The 16,317-nt window shown below is 39.1% G+C and overlaps 1 long non-coding RNA gene across 9 annotated transcripts in view; it reads right to left on the bottom strand.

Annotated features, from left to right (window-relative positions):
* LOC103352194 (uncharacterized) overlaps positions 1–11,500 on the bottom strand; it is an 80,353-nt gene extending 68,853 nt beyond the window's left edge. For 8 of the 9 annotated variants that reach the window (XR_007910638.2, XR_007910636.2, XR_007910633.2 and 5 more), the window contains exons 1-2: positions 11,437–11,497; positions 8,198–8,247 (exon numbers count right to left, since the gene is read on the bottom strand). This is a non-coding gene — a long non-coding RNA (uncharacterized lncRNA). Of the gene's footprint in view, positions 1–8,197; positions 8,248–11,436 lie in introns of all 9 variants that reach the window. The other variant, XR_011380417.1, reaches the window with a different exon arrangement.
* Positions 11,501–16,317: the final 4,817 nt, after the last annotated feature.

Below are 16,317 nucleotides of genomic sequence, written 5' to 3'. Positions count from 1 at the left end.
TTCACAGCACAGTACAGATGATTTGTAAATAGTTGTTATAGTGCATTGTTTAAGGAATAAAGGCCAGCTAATAAAGCCTGTACAAGTTCAGTACAGTCATAATTTTCCTTTTCTTAATTTTTTTTATCTATAATTGGTTGAATTCATAGATGTAGAACCCATGGGAAGACAGGGTTAACTGCACTGATAATTTTTTCATGGCATATTGGATTAAAACCATGTGATTATATGTATCAGGTTTATAATATATATTATCAGAGTGAAGAAGGAGGAAAGGTCAAGGAAGATTCAACTGGAATGTTTGTTGGAAATCAGCTCTGTAGATGGTTTATATGCTTCTCACAGGGAGCTCCTCATTCAATGTTTCTTAGGGGCAATTGGAAGGCAAGGGATGTTTTGGGCAGGGAAATTGGGTGATTAGATTCATAAACGTCAACAGTAATTGAGTAGTAGAGGTGAATTAGGCAAGTAGACTCTAGTAGCCCAGACCTATGAGATGAAACCCTGAAAAATCCAGATGCTGAATGGTTTACTGATGGCAGCAGCTATCTGAAGGAAGGAGTTAGAAAGGCAGACGATAGAAGCCCAAGCACTACCACACAATACTTTAGCCCAAAAGGCAGAGCTTATTGCATTTACTAGGGCTTTACAACTGGGAAAAGGTTAGTGAGTTAATATATTTTATATATATATATATATATATATATATATGTATCTCCTTGTGTTACATGCATACGCAGCAATCTGGAAAGAGGGGCTTACTGACCCCTGTTAAATATGGAAAAGAGATACTGGCTCTACTTCAGGTAGTACTGGAGCCTTTAGAAGTGGCCATCATTCACTGCAAGGGATATCAAAAGGGAGATAATTATATTAGCCAGGGAAATGCGTTAGCAGATAGAGCAGCTACACAGGAAAGTTTGGAAATGGCCCTGATGCCTCAATCTGTGGAAGTGGTTAAGGAACCTCACTATACGGAGCCTGAGAATGAATGGGCCCAAGAGCGAGGCTATACTAAAAACGCAAATGGATGGTGGATGTTAAATCATAGAATTATGCTACCAATGGCCACTCAATGGAAAATTATAAAGGAGATACACAACTCTACCCACTTGGGAAGAGATGCCTTAGTACAACTGGTCTCCTGAGCGTTTGGAGGAAAGGGACTAAATATGGTCATAAAGGAAGTGACTCGCTCTTGGCCACTACGTTTACAGAATAACCCTCACCATCTAAGGCCACCTCCCCTGTTGACTCCTGTGCAGAGGAGGGGGACATAAACAGGTGTAGACTGGCAGGTTGATTTTACCAATATGCCCCCAACAAGCAATTATAGGTACCTTCTAGTCTTTATTGTTACTTTTACAGGATGGATAGAGGCCTTTTCGACCCGAACGGAGAAAGCACATGAGGTGCTTAAAGCCTTGTTGAAAGACATCGTGCCTCGCTTTGGACTCCCACGGTCACTCCAGAGTGACAATGGACCTTCATTTGTATCTAAAATAACCCAGCAGAACCCAGCAGCTTCTGAGAATAATGATGACCATGCAGGAGACACAGAGGATGGCGGTGACTGAAAGAGATCCAGCTCGTGAAGTGAACTCATTAGATGAAATAGGCAGAGACCTCCAGACCAAGAACAGGCAGGGTCTGTGCCCCTAATCAGCAGGAAGTAGCTACAGAAGATGGAGACTCGACGCCCATCAACATCCCCTTAAGATTAAGGTCTGGAGTCTCTGAGGGGGGAATGAAGTAGGCAGGCATACAAGTTAAAATTGACCAGATTTGTGAACTAGAAGACCACACCTTCACCACGCCCCTGTGTGACCTCATGCCCCTACCTGATGCCTTTGCCAGCCCCTGTGTGGCCTCATTCCCCTACCTGGCCACACTGGGGTGCTCACCAGCCAATCAGGTTAATTAACCACTCCCCTTTGGAAGTGGGTTAAAAGCAGGGCCGTGATGTGGCCCGGTCGGCTCTTCTTCCCTGGCCTCTTGCCAGGACAGGGCGTGCTGTAGCCCTGTGCCTCCAGGGCGCATGGCCTTCGGGCCATGTGCTCTAGCTGCCTGGCCTAGATGCTCATCCACGTGGCTGGTTCCTGGTGCTCGGTATGAACCCCTATTCACCTCTCTCCCCTAAATAAAGCTCTCACTCTCCTATGCATCTTTCTTACTAAATAAAAGCTTAAAACGTACCATGCTGCCTCATTTATCTGTGCCGGTATTTAGAATTCTTCTCTAAATATTAGGCAAGAACCCTCTTGGGCTTATTAATATCGGGGATTTAGTAATAAGCCCATGGTGAAATCGTAAGGCACCCCAAATTCCGGTAGCACATGTGGCACCCCAGATAGCATTTCTAGGGAACTTTAAGGGGCCACATTTTAGTGTAAAATTTTAGGGGGTCTTCTCCGATTTCAGAGGGGTGAGAATTAGGACAGGATACTGATGGTAAAAGGAAAAACAAAGCATGGTATTGACTAAATAACCCACAGAAACAAAGGTGGTAGCTCTATACAGATATGAATGTAGTCATTATTTTATAAATATATAAGTAACATAAACTATCATGGATTATATAAGCATATAGGTTTTCCTTTCTTACTCTATGCTGTGATACTTTTCAGAATGATGCTTTGATTGAGAGTATTTGCAGAGGAATATTATTTTATTCTAAGTTTCAAGGATAGCAAAATCTTTCTCTTACCCACCATGAGTACATAGAAATTTATATGCACAACAGAGAATGAATGTATGCAAAATTACAATGGAGCTTAGACATCATATACTTTCTGCTCTGTGTATCTCCCTGCACTCTATTTTACCATACAGTCATAGCCTAGGAAACAACCATATTCTTTTTCTACCAGGGCCTTTACACGATCTAACATCTGATATATCTCTCTCTTGGTACTAGTAGATGTTTTAAGAATTCAGAGCACTTTCTAAAATAGTAGCCAAGAATGTGCCTTTGATGTTAAGCAAATATAGGATTGAAGCTTGATTTGACGTTCATAATTATATAGCTTTGGACAAATTCCATGACTTACTGAGTCTTGTGTTTCCTATTTGGTAAAAGGAGATATTTATGTCTACTTATCAAGTTGTGGTGAGGATTAAATTCAATATGTGTAAAACTTTCACTACAGTGTGTAACAAGTAATAGACACTCAATACTCAACAACATGTACACATTGATAATTGAATGAGCACAAACATATTGAAGAGTGAGTGGCAAATAAGAAGATGGAGACAACAGAAATAAAATTTCTCTTTTAGGCTTGACCTGGAAGTAGTGCATATAAAGTAGTAAATGAAAGGTTGGTGTCAATATAGGGCTTTATTTTTTAAAACTGGAAAAATGAGATAGTGTTATAGAATGTTGTGAATGATCCAATAAAGATATTTAAATTGCGAATATAAGAGAGAGGGATGATTGCTCATGAGAGGAGGACTTTGTTTAGGCATAGACGCAACCCCTACCCCTTTCCATACTTTACAATGGGAACAAAGAAGGAGAAAGTGAGTGAGGATCAGCATCAACTGGACTTGAGTTGCAGGAAGGTGAGAGAAATCTCAGATATCATTTCTCCAATCAAATATGAGGTAAATTCTTCAACTGTGAATGGATGGGGCAGATATAGGAGTTCTGAGGAAAAAGGAAATAAATGAAGTAAGCACTTCCAAAAAGGAGAACAATGAGAACACTAGAGTCCCAGAGAAGGCTGAGCAGTGTCCAGACTGAGCTTTGTGACTCTAACCTTAACTGGTGCCATTCCTGAAATTCCTTCCAAGGAAATCCCCCAAAGGGATTGCAGACAGGAAACATTGGGTTTCTAATGGATTTACCTGGCACTGATGTTGCTATTTGAGTGAGAAAAAGGGAGAGAGGAAAAAATGGTGATATTTGCAAGGGAACAATCACAATGGAAGGTCAAAGAATCCAAGATAGCTGGGAAAGGGATTGAAACAGAACTCATGGATTGATGGTGTTAAGGCCATTGGACTAGAGGTCTTAGGGAGGTGGAAAAAGTATACTGCTGGGGGTCCCTGAATAAAGTCAACTGGAAACACAGGATTTGTGTTTGGGAAGCAAGATTATTAATTTGAAACTTGGGAAGTAAAACTGGGTCTGTGGACCTGGAGATTTAGGCTGTGATAGTAGGTTTAGACAACCATAACAAATTAGAAGAAAAAGTCAACTGTAGATTATTATATCAAGAGGCTAAGAGCCCATAGAGATGTACTATTCTTATGAAAATCAAAATCGCTAATAAAAATAACTAGCACTTATGAGGTATTTATTATGTGCCAGATGATGTTCTAAAAGCTTTCAGGTACTTTGAATCGTTGAATTTTTACACTTGGAGAGGCTATTCCCATTAGCAGTTCCATTCTATGGCAAGCAGAGTTTAAATCATTTTCTCATGGCAACAAAATGAGTAATGTTAGAGCTGGGGCTAAACCCAGGGTCCAGAACCTGTTGCTGTATTTACCACACAGCATTTTGAAAATGATTATGGCCGTGAGTTGTACAAGAGGAAGGTGTGAGTCACGTATCAATGTGGTTTAGTCAGTTGAGGGCAAGACCAAGATGACTAAGGAGTAGAGCCAGTGTAGGAGGGTGGTGGTTGGTTTTTGATTTATTTATTTTTTGGTGTGTGTGTGTGTGTGTGTGTGTGTAGGAGAAGGATGGTTGAAAAAAGAAGTTAGAGAATGGGAAGAGTGACTACAATTCTGAGTTTGAAGAATTTAAAAGTGAGGAAAGGACCTTACCTGCCTTATCTACTTCTAGGGGAGGCAGAAGGAGCCTCCTGACTCCAAATTCTGACAGTTGGGCTGATGTGGATGATAGGGCAGTGCCATTTCTCCCATGCTCTTCTTATGAGTCGAATGTGTCCACTTAGTTATGAGCCAATGAGTAAAGTGTAAAAAGGCCCGAGAATGATCGATGCAGGAGCAGATGAGAATTTGCTCATTACAGAGTAGAAGTGGAAAAGTTAGGGAAAGAAGGGAAGGCAGCCATTGGTGCAATTGTGTTTTTGTCTTTGAGTGATACCTTCTCCACCACTTGGCTTTATATTTATGCCATGACCACCATGGCCCAGTCTGTTTATCTTTTAATGTAAGCATATGAAACTATTTCGGCAGGAGAGGAGTCAGTAGTGAATATTAAAACATTTATAAGAAGACTATGTAAAGCTGGCGCCGCGGCTCACTAGGCTAATCCTCCACCTAGCGGCGCCGGCACACCGGGTTCTAGTCCCGGTCGGGGCGCCGGATTCTGTCCCGGTTGCCCCTCTTCCAGGCCAGCTCTCTGCTGTGGCCCAGGAGAGCAGTGGAGGATGGCCCAGGTGTTTGGGCCCTGCACCCATGGGAGACCAGGAGAAGCACCTGGCTCCTGGCTCCTGCCATCGGATCAGCGTGGTGCGCCGGCCGCAGCGGCCATTGGAGGGTGAACCAACGGCAAAGGAAGACCTTTCTCTCTGTCTCTCTCTCCCACTGTCCACTCTGCCTGTCAAAAAATAAAAATAAAAAAATAAAAAAATAAAAAAAAGAAGACTATGTAAGGATGTGGGGCTGATCACTGGTTTGTTAATACTTAGGAGATATAACTTCTTAGCTGCTGTCAGACAGGTGAGTTGTCATCTATTCATACAGTAAGGCCATGGATTGGGCAGAATTATAAGTAGTGTCATGTACCAGAGTCCTCCCCCTACCCCTAGTTTTCCCTTCAGATTCTAACTGTTCCACATAACTACAGAATCATCTAACTTGAAGTCAACCAAGGTTTATGAAAAATAAGAAGAAATGAGTTAAAATGGGAAGGGAGGAAGGAAGGAAAGAAACTATCAGAAGGAATGTAATGAGTGCTCACAAAGCAAGAACAAACGGAGCACTCTAAACGGCTAATATCATCATCTGAGGGGGGAAAACAGTTTTTAATTATCCATTGGCTTTATGGGAAGAAAAAAATAAAGTTATTTACTGAAACGTGGTGATGTAAAGATAAAACTGAAGAGCATTACACTTTCTTGGGTGAACAATAAATTTTCCTAAATAAGTAGGTAGATTTTAATGAAAGTCCTTTTTAAAAAAGCTATTAAGGAGTTTTTCCATAGTTTTTATTACTAAATTAAGTTGACATGCATGTTTCTGATTATAGTCAGGGAATTAATTGTACTGTAATAACAAAACCGTACTATCTTGGAAATAGCCTCTTATTCCAGGCACTTGAGTTTGTGGGCTGAATATAAGCTCTACATTGGGTCTAAAACCTCAGTTTCAAGAGATAGCTTGATTTCTCTTATAAGAACACATGAGTCAGCTTTATCATATGGCTATAACATGGTAAAAATGCAAATAGTAAAGAGAACTGGCTACATAGTAGATGACCCAGGTTGGGAAGGAGCATAGCCCTGCTAACCTGGGGACATATCACCCACAGTTGTAGAAAATAAGGGTTCCGCTGAGAATGTGACAGGTGCATATGGAAGATGACCGTGATTATTTTTCTTTTGGCTAGAAGACAACTTACAGAAGTAAAATAATGGCCTTCAAAAGGTTGATTGTATCTTGTGCACCATCCCAAAGAGCATTGAAAAAAGCATTTTTGAGAAGGAAAACTGCCAGCTGCTCTTCAGTTAGGAAGAGCATTCTAATAACTGGAACTTGGGAAGGTAAAAATGGATCTCTAGAGGAGATAATGCACTCTCTTCAGCAGTAGATAGTCATCTCAATTCTAGGTAGTCGTGAGTTCAATTCACACAGAGATTTGGCATCTGATGGGAAGAAAAAATATAATAATAGCTGACCACTACTGAGCACTAACTACGTACCAGACACTACATTATGTATATGAGATGTCTTCAAAAGTTTCGTGGAAGATGCATAGATGAAAAAAGTGTGGATTTGAAGATCAATTTGCGCCAAAATAAACGTAACTTTTAATTCAATTTTCCATGATCTTTTTGAAGTACCCATGTATCAGTCAAAATATCCTACCAAGTATGAGATTGATGATATCTCCCTATTTCACATTTTTTTTTAAAGTGAAGCCCAGAAAATTACTAGCAAATGGCTTGACCAGGAGTCAGCTCCACATTTAACAATCACTCTATGCTGCCTTTTAAAGTGGTTGCAGTAAGAGTCACTCTGAATTCTAATGATCATTGATTTTGGAAGTTACACTTCAGAAAGTTAGAATAGTGATTTGGAGTCAGAACAGGGTTCAATTCTGGATCCGTTCTTTGTAATTAATGCATAACATTGGAAGACATACTTAAATTCTCTGAAAATCATTTTTTTCACTTATAAAATTGAGGTTGTAATGTTTAACTCATAGATTGTGAGGATTAAAAAAGGTAATATATGCAGCTTTTAAGCACAGTGAATAGCACTAGTTGTTCCCTTAACAAATAGCAAGATACAAGATGTGATAAGAATGGTGACCTGCACTACGTTTTGTACACCTGAGTTTTAGTGTCAGAACATTGTTTAAAAGATTATTGATTTTAGATCAGGTTTTATTACTTCTTGAGAATAATCATTGGATTTTATTCTCCAACCCTTTCTACATTTTGATAATAATGAAAGTTAAGTGACAATTTGGGGAAAATATTTGCAATATGTACAAGAAAACAAAACTTTGTATCCAGAATAAGACAAATAATAAACTAGGCAAAGAACAGTAGTTCACACACAAAGGCATACCAATAGTGAATAGTTACAAGAAAACATGCTCAAAAAGTTACTTGTTTGGGCCCAATACACCGGAAGAATGTGCCATCATAATTATAATATTCAACTCATTTTTTATGCCGCAGGGGCCACATCTCCCTTCAGTTACCACACTATTTTTCTGTTCTCTTATAGGAAACTCTTAAATTTGTGCATACCCAGTGCTGTTTCTCTTTCTCTCTCTCTCTTGTTTTTTTCACCAATCAAATCCTGGTTTTCCTTCTCTATTTCAATAGAAGATGTTTAATTTTGGATATTTATTGATTTTGAAGTAATGGAGCTGATTCGACAAAAACCAGAGCAAAAACACATTAGAGGAAATCAGGTCCTTAATAAAATCACAAAGTTCAACACAGCCACTTTGAAGTCTGCTTATGTCTAGACATTTATGCTATCATTTATCCAGCTTGAACTGAATTTTATGATTCCCAGAATAGTCATGGATGACTAGACTCACCTCTCTGACAAATCCTATGGGCGAGCATGGATTGCCTTGGAGGGCGGAGCCTGTGCAGAGGCAATGACAGACAGTGTTTAAGGAGAAACTTTCATCAAGAATACCAGTATACATTTTTTTTTTTTTTTTGACAGGCAGAGTGGACAGTGAGAGAGAGAGACAGAGAGAAAGGTCTTCCTTTTGCCGTTGGTTCACCCTCCAATGGCCGCCGCGGCCGGCGCACCGCACTGATCCGAAGGCAGGAGCCAGGAGCTTCTCCTGGTCTCCCGTGGGATGCAGGGCCCAAGGACTTGGGCCATCCTCCACTGCACTCCCGGGCCACAGCAGAGAGCTGGCCTGGAAGAGGGGCAACCGGGACAGAATCCGGAGCCCCGACCGGGACTAGAACCTGGTGTGCCGGCGCCTCAAGGCAGAGGATTAGCCTAGTGAGCTGTGGCGCCGGCCCACCAGTATACATTTGATACAAGTAATTTGTACAAATTAGTACCTAGAGAGCACAGGATAATTCACTTTTAAGATAATTCAAATCAATGAATGCTGCAATCAGGATATGAAAGAGTTTGTGAATAAATGAATGATAGGCCAGGAAGTTTTGCAGTTATACTCCACTGGTTCCTAGCTTTAGCCCCTGAATATGCCAGCATTTGAGGAATGGACCAATGGTTGGGGGATCTCTCTCTCTGGCTTATATATATGTAATATATATAAAAAATATATAGATATATAGATATAGATATGAGAGAGTTAAACCTATAGCAATTTTAAGTCCAAGTCCAAGTTGTCTGATTTATCATTAAATTTTTCAAAGAAACATTTTCTTCCATTTTTTTCAATTAATTTGGCTATCACTTAGCCATCACTTTTTCAATATACTGGAGAGATAGTCATAAATAAAGGTATTCTTCATGTCCTTATGTATTATTTTACAATACAAAAGGGAAGAGAAACAAAAAATATTATTTTTATTTAGTTATGGTGAGCTGAGTTAACCTCTTGGGACAGATTTTCAAAATCTCAGCTGAAGCGATTTAACCTTTTACAGAAGAAGACACTCTAAGTCCATCCAAGGTTTAAGAAAGCAAGTTGACTTCTTTCCCTGTTAATTATTCTTCCTGCTACTCTTTATGACCTAGATAGCAACAGGGAGAGAAGTGAGAGTGAGTAAAGTAAGACACTTTCTCTCAGCTACCGAACAGCACAGGGAAACAAGACTAAAAAGAAATTAGAAAAACAAAACAAAGCAAAAACTGAGCCTAGGGAATCTTTGAATTGAAGGGGAGTTGTGAAGCTGCTCTACCTTAGAGGAGTTTATTCAAAGTTTTATTCATGGTGTGAAAAGTCATCACCAGAAGCCTGGATTATAAATCCTGTCAAAGACTTTGCCAGAGAGAAAATCCTCCGGGTCCACTCACACCATTTTATCTGTGCTCTGCCTCCTCTGCTGTGATGAATAATTTTTACTGAGCATTTGTAGGTCATTTTTCTCCAGATACCATCTCCCCATTCAAATAAAGCTTCACATTTCTCAATTAATGCCTGTATAATTGCACATTTTAGAAATGTAAGCTAAACTGTACTTTATGGTCATAATTCACTAGCATCCATTCTCATGAGAAGTGTTTCTGTGGTACTTCTGAGCTGGAAGAATCCTTACAAGAATGATGGATATTAACAAGAATGGCATCTAAGAAGTACAGATTTGATTTCAGAGAAAGACACGTTCATTGAATTATGTTTGGAATGATTTTTGTAAAATTATCATCACTGAAAATTTCTTTAGTGTATCTTACAATGATAATTATGTTTCCTGAGTTGAATTCAGTTCCTTACCCATCATTTGATGCTTTTGTTTATCATGATCTGTAAATTCTTAAAGCCTGTACTAAACACTTGTGTTCAAAAGAAAATAAAACAAATCGTCACAGCACATAAGGTTATCAATACATTTGAGTATATTTATGCCTGGCAGAGTCAGACATCCTGACTTTTTGTTTATAGATAGTCATGTTTATGTTAAAATAATGTATACACAGTAAGTGCATGTGTATTTGGACAGTGCTTCATTACATCTTTTATTATAGCAAAGAAGATTTATTATGTGGAAAAGACAACTTCCTATCTCTTATTTTCTTCCATTTTAAACAAGAACATTATCGCCATCATTATGTTCACTATTATCCTCAAACAAACTCACTCGTGAGCACTCTGCTGGCTCTTGAGCTGTGATGAATTTAAAAAAAAAAAATCAAAGAGCAAACAAACAAAAACTATGGTACCTACATTCAAGGGAGGGCTTTTCTTGGACAGGAGCTCTTAATGAACATGCACCGTGTCCATTAAAGGAAAAAACTAACCACAGAGCTATAGTTGTAATCACAAAGAAGTGACAGAGCTAGAGAGTGCAGTCACTTCCAAAGAGGAAAGTGGCTATCTGAGTGACAAGTATATAAATTTAGGAAAGAGTCTGACAGTGGGGAGAGGCTTAAACTGGACATTAGGAATGGTAGACCTTCAACTGTGGGAAGATGGAAAGTGATGGGAAAGTCTGTTTGAGAGAGAGGGAGAGATAGAGAGAGGGAGAGGGAGATAGAGATGATATAGATAGATAGATGGATAGATAGGTAGATAGATGATATATAGAGAGATCTATCTATCTATTTATCTATCTAGAGAGAGGAGAGAATTAAGGACAGAAGGGAAGGCAGGAAGGACAGAGGGAGGGAAAGAAGAGGAGGAGGAAGTTTAGAGGGTTTCACTTTTGCTTAATATTTAGAAAGAAATAGACTTTAGCTTCCAAGGAAACAACGAGAACTGAACAATAATAAAAGGTCATATGCTTTAAAAATATCGTCTAAGAGTGTGGACATAAAGAAATGCAAAAAACTAAACTTCAGAAAGGCAAACCTTCACTCAGTGAGGGAGTGAAAAACGCAACACATCTTGAGCATGCTGGGAAGTTGGGGGTCAGTGGGCCAATGAGCACAGTTGTCCAAAAAGTGCAGTCTTTGCTGAGACTGTAAGAAACCAAACTGACTTGCTGGTGACGTTAAGGACATGGATCTGAAGAGGTCCTTGATGCTAAGGGAATTCTCTCAGTCAGTGGCACATAGGGGAAACTCAAGGACTGAGCAGAGGAAGCTGTGGGTGGACATAGAAAGAGTCCACAGCCTCGCCTCCCACCATTGTCATGATCTCCCGATCCTCACCTCCCACTGGGCACCACTAACAAGCAGCCTTACCCTCCGTGGTCTCGCAGTTCTCAGTGCTTTAGAAAATGTGCATGTAGCCTATAGTCTTAAGTTCTACTAGAGTAAAAAGAATCTTTCCAAAGATGAAGAAAGAAGTCATAACAATGTATGATGAAGTCATAATGAGCACAAGGAAAGGATCCGATGGTAACAGAAAAAAGGGTGGGAGGGAGTAGAAGGAAGTTCTTTCATGAACACAGGTGATGAAGTTATGTCAGAGAGATTTTGATAAATTAATGCATGCTATATCCTCCAGAGAAACCACTAACATGATACAAATATGTACAATTTAGAAAGCCACTAGAAGACATAGCATAGAATAGTGAAAATCACAAGAAAACATATTGAAAAAGACTGGAAAACAGGAAAAGAAATAACGAAAATAAAGGGATCGGGGTGGGTGTTGTGGAACACTGAGTTAAGCTACTGCTTAGGACATTCCAGGTTGGCATGCTAGTTCCAGTCCTGGCTACTCTTGTTTCCAATCCAGTTTCCTGCTCATACTCCTGGGAAGGCAGCAGATGATGGCCCAAATTCTTGCCATCCATGTGGGAGACTTGGATGAAGTTCTTGACTCTTGGTTTCAGCCTGGCCCAGCCTGAGTCCTGTTTTTCTGGTTCTCTCTCTCTCTCTCTCTCTCTCTCTCTCTCTCTCTCTCTTCTTTCCAAATAATATACATAAATCTTTTTTATTAAATAAAAGAAACAAACAGGAGACCAACAACAAAAGGAGACCCACCAATATATCCTTTAAAAGAGATCTATTGTAAATATAAAACCACAGCTATATTGAAAGTAAAACAACATGGAAAACAATACCACAGTAATTTTAAGCATGATGAAACCATGTAATGATGTTAATATAATAATGTTAATACAGGATCTGACACTCAACTAAGGGATATTAGTGTTAGAATTTTTAATTTAAAAGTTGATAAACTTTTTTCTAGCATGATCACTAAAAAGGAAGAGATAAAAATACAAATTACCAATATCAGAAACGAGAAAACAGGCATCACTATAGGTATTATAAACAATAAAAAGATAATAATGGCATATTCTGAACATTTAAAAATTTTGCAAACAGATCCACCATCTTAGATTTAAAAACCTCCTTGAAAAATAAAGCCTTCCAAATGATCAACAAGAAAATGTAGAAAGTCAGAATAACCAGCACAGGTTGCACAGCCAAATGCCACAGACTGGGGAGTTCAAACGACAGAAATTTCCTTTCTCACAGTGATAGAAGCTACAAGTCTATGATAAATTTAAATGGTATTTTTTAAAGTTTTCTGAGATTTAGTGAAGTAATTTACTAAATTAAAAGTTGTGTGCATTTGAGGTATGCACATGTTTTGATACACATTGTGAAATGATCATCACAACTAAGCTCTGTCATTTCCTGTATTTTAGTTTTTAAAGAATATTTTGGTAGTGAGGATGCACCAGATCTACCTACTATTTTAGTAAATTTCATCTGTATCATACATGATTATGAACTATATACCATCCAGTATATCATGTTTCCAGATTCATTCATCTCATTAGTAGAAGTTCATGTCCTTTCCCAACCATATTTCCTCTTTCCAATCATTAATATTCTCTCTGATACTATCCGTTCAATTTTTTATTCCACAGATAAACAAAATCATGCAGTATTTGAGTATTTGTTTTTCTGTATGTGGCATATGGTGTTCACCAGGTTCATCCTTGTTATAAATGGACAGATTTACTTCTTTTTTAAGAAAATTTATTTCTTTTCCTCCACTTCAAAGGCAGAGCAATGAGACAGTGAAGATATATATGTATATGTATATATATATATATACATATATATATATAGTTTATTTTTTCAGAGAGAGAGATAGAGAAAAAATCCATTTGGTGGTTCACTTCCCAACTGCTCACAACAGCACAGCTAGGCCAGGTAGAAGTCGATAAAGAATTCTATCCTGGTCTCCCAAGTGAGTAAAAGGGACTGAAGTACTTGGACAAATCAATAGTCATTTATAATTAAAAAACAACTCCAAAAATCAGGATATACTCAATACAATAAAGGGATTATTGTAAAAAATTTTCACTTAATGGTAATATGTTTGATATTTCTACCCAACTTCAGAACAACATAAGAAAACCATTCCATAGTTATTCTGCTTTTCCTAAGGATCCAGCCAGTGCAATACAAAGGAGAAAAAGCAAATAAATTTGAAAACAGAATGAAAAAAAATGTCATAAGAGGGTATTTCTAAAAATTCATAAGAAAATTTTAAAGGATTATTTTGTTGCAAAAATTTCTTGACATCCATGCATATGAGGGATCTTCAAAAACTCACTGCAAAGGTAGATCATCAAAAATCTGTACATGATTTTCAAAATTTTTTGCATCCAAATAAATTTGTATTTTCATCCTATTTCCACTTTTTTAGTACTCTCATATTTACAGAACATAATACTTTGCATAGAAGAACCTAGAAAAGCTGCCCAGAGACCCCAAAAGAACCAAGAATTAATGAAGGAAAGAATGTAGAAATATTACAGGGTGTGAAATCACTGTCCAAAAATTAGAGACGTGTCTATGTCATAACAGCAAAAATTGGAAAATAAAATTGGAAGATGCTGCTATGTTTAATAATTGTAGAAACCCAAAAATATTTAGTAATAAATTTGACAAAAGATGTACAAAAACTGAATCCTGAAAACTAAATAACAGTACCAGGAGGTTTTGAAGAAGAGGAAGAGGGGGTTGCAGTCTGCAGGGTTGGCGAAGGTCAGCAGTCACACCCCTGTAGTCGCCGCATATCTCAGTTAAAAAATGAGATATAAATTTTCCAGCAGAAATTGCTCTTACATCTTCTTCAATCCTTATTCAATTTTTCTAAAGAGAAAGGGAGGGAGGTGAAGAGATAAAGAGAGAGGAAGAGAGAGAAAAGACTGCTTCTTGATTTGCTCTGTGAACCCTCAAATGCCTGGAAACCCAATCCAGGTCTCCCACAAGGTGAGAAAGTTCCAAGTATTTGAGCCATTTTCTACTGGCTCCTAGAGTGCACATAAACAGGAAACTAGTATCAGAAGTGAGCTGGGACTCAAATCCAGGCACTCCAACATGGGATGCAGGCCTTCTAAGTTACTTCCTAACCCACTGTGCCAAACGCCCACTCCACTAAACTCCATCACATTCTTTTCAAATGAGCTGTAAGACTTCAGGATATTTTTGTTTTTCTTGAGGAATTTAGTGCTGTGTGACATCACTCACTAACAAGAAACTTACCGCCTTGTAGCCTTGTAGTAGCACACTGTTTGTCACTCTTTTTTTTTTAATTTTATTTATTTAACAGGTAGCATTTTAGACAGTGAGAGAGAGAGAGAGACGGAGAGAAAGGTCTTCATTCCGTTGGTTCACCCCCAAATGGCCACCACGGCTGGCACTGCACCGATCTGAAGCCAGGAGCCAGGCGCTTCTTCCTGGCCATGGGGATGCAGGGGCCCAAGCATCTGGGCCATCCTCCACTGCCATCCCAGGCCACAGCAGAGAGCTGGCCTGGAAGAGGAGCAACCAGGACTAGAACCCGGCGCCCATATGGGATGCCAGCGCCGCAGGCAGAGGATTAACCAAGTGAGCCACGGCACTGGCCTGTTTGTCACTTCTTCAATGTGAGTGTTTTATACGTGAAATCATCAAAGATTAGGTTTTTCCTAATTCACTACGTTTGATACTGGAAGGCATTCTCACACCGGTATTGCCTACAATACGTAATATAAGTATTCCTCGAACCCAGGCCAAACAGATTCTCAGCTCATCCCCTAAAATAGTTTCAAAAAATGTTGAGGGTCCTCCAGTCCTTTACCTTGATCAAAGGAAAGTGTAAAACTGGCAAAGTCAAACAGGAAGGAGACAGAACTCTTCACTTGATGCATTTCAAATACCTTTTGCAAATTTCACAGAATCCAGTGGCCACCTGAATGCCTTGCTGTGGCCCCTCGCCACAGCCCTGGGTCTTCGAAGGCTTAGCTAACGAAAGATATTGAGGCTTAAGCTTCCTTAAGTTCTCCGTGAATCAGCCGGTGATTTTGCCTGTATCTGTTTTCATCTACATTGTCGTCTATACACACACTGAAAATGTAGATCCACATAAGCATTTTCATCCATATTTATGTTCCATAAATCCTCTCATAACCATCACAGTGCCCTACGTCTAAAATAGTTTCTGACTTATGATAAGCACTAAATATGAGGCTTTAGAATTAGTTGGATTGGAGTGAATTTAATTGACAGAGTGTAAAAAATTTAATTGGGTTGGTTCTTATCCTTTTTATGCTTTATGGTAAAATGACAAGAATGCAGCAGGCTTTAGAATTGCTCTCTGCTTTTTTTTTCTTAACTTAGGGAAAGTGACTTTACTCCTTGGAAAATTCGCTTTCTACCACATGAAATGGGATAAATAATTTTATGCCAGAATTTCTAGCTATCACCCAATATGCATTCTTGCCTCCCTTCCATAGTAGGTGAACTCCTGGTTTTATCTGTGCACGTGCCACCAGAATGAAAGACACAACACCAATCTGTAAATTGCTAAAAGAGGAATTGAATGTTATACCTTCCTCTTCTTTTCCTTTCTTTTTTTGTTAACCTTTATTTTTATTTTTAAAAATTTATTTAAGAGGCATAAAGACACTCAGAGGGAAAGACAGAGAGAACTCCCATTCACTGGTTCACTCCCCAAATGTCCACAATGGCTGGGGATTGGCCACGGGCTGGTTTGGAACTGAAGTTGGGAGCGGGGGATGACATCCAGGTTTTCCACATGAGCAGCAGGAACTCAGCTAATTGAGCCAGCTCTACTGCCTCCTGGATCTGCATTGGTGGCATGTGGTC

This window comes from Oryctolagus cuniculus, chromosome 12 (genome assembly GCF_964237555.1).
Source record: "Oryctolagus cuniculus chromosome 12, mOryCun1.1, whole genome shotgun sequence".
Classification (NCBI taxonomy): Eukaryota; Metazoa; Chordata; class Mammalia; order Lagomorpha; family Leporidae; genus Oryctolagus; species Oryctolagus cuniculus.
This window is presented reverse-complemented; position numbering and strand designations above follow the sequence as displayed.